This window comes from Belonocnema kinseyi, chromosome 5 (assembly GCF_010883055.1).
Source record: "Belonocnema kinseyi isolate 2016_QV_RU_SX_M_011 chromosome 5, B_treatae_v1, whole genome shotgun sequence".
Classification (NCBI taxonomy): domain Eukaryota; kingdom Metazoa; phylum Arthropoda; class Insecta; order Hymenoptera; family Cynipidae; genus Belonocnema; species Belonocnema kinseyi.
The window spans coordinates 13,677,299-13,678,720 of record NC_046661.1 but is presented as its reverse complement, the minus strand read 5'-3'; positions in this window follow the sequence as shown (position 1 = coordinate 13,678,720).

The window sequence follows — 1,422 nt, the reverse complement described above, 5'->3', positions numbered from 1 at the left end:
GCCACAACCACGTCTCACGACCGTGAGATAGGTGGTTACAGTCTGTAAAGGAATCAATACGACGATCCAGCAAAAACCTCGTGCACCCTAAGAACACGGAGTGACCCAAGGACAACCGCCATCTGCATTTTTCCCGCAAGTGTTCTAGCATGTTGTTGACACGCAGGGATGATTTTTAGGCTATTAGCAAGTGAAAGCTTGGCACCTCCAAGAGCGCCGATGATAAGGACGATCAGTTTAACAGAATATTCCGGGTACAGTCGTTGCAACTCCCTTATAAGGTCTCGATACCTCTCTTTCTTTTCATTCTCCTTGGCTATGATGTTTTTGTCAGCTGGTGCCGAAAATTCGATAACGAACATGGTTCGCTTCTCGAAGTCAAGAAGAACCATGCCAGGCCTCGAGTGTGCGACTGAAACATTTGCCGAGCATATAAAGTTCCAGTATATGCGGCACTTCCCATTCTCGACAATCGACTCAATTTCCCTAGAAGCATTTAGAGGAGCGATATTAAGGTGAATGCCGTAGGAGTGACAGAGATGGTAATAAAACACTCTTAGTGCCGCATTGTGCCTTTGAATGTAGGTCGTTCCCACGTGTGTTGAACAACTAGATAGTATGTGAGCTAAATGCTCGGGGTGTGCATGGCATGCCCTGCAGCTATCATCGGAAATGTCTTGGCTCAAAATGTGGCGATGGTATGTTAAGGTAGAAATGACACCGTCTTGGCATGCAAAAATGAAACCCTCTGTATCAGACTTCAATCCGGGCGATTTAAGGAAAGCAAACGTTAGCTCACAAGACATTGACTGATCCTTCACATTTCTGTGGAAGAGACCGTGCATCCTCTTATCGCGGAGCTGTTCACGAAAGTTTTTGTCTTGTGCTTTCTTAATCCGGGCTTTCAGGAGTGAATACTCGAGATAGATTAGATTTGATGCATTTTTCTCACCCCTAATACTGAAGTCAAGTCCGACTGTTTCAGCAGCCTCCTCCGCTGCTTTGTATAGAAATGCTCCTTTGCCCACTTCTTCGTGATTCCTAACCATTTTAAGAAGAGGGTCTCTTCTATTTGCATTTCTATGTGCTGTACTCAGAATAATCCTGTCGTGAAGACATTCAAGACTCAATATTCCGCGACCCCCTTGACGGTGTGAGATGTACAGTCGCGGAACGGAAGACTTAAGATGCATGCTTTTGTTCATGTGCATAACCTTTCTTGTCCCGATATCAAGAGATCTGAGCTCGTTCTTCGTCCATGGAACTACTCCAAATGAAGAGAGTAGTACAAGGACGGCAAGCGTGTTCGTTGCAGATACTTTGTTCCTCGCCGACAGTTTGGAAGACCAAATCTGTCGGATGAGACGTTTGTATCTGCTTCGGAGAGTATCCTTTATAGATGACACATCCTGAATGCGGCTC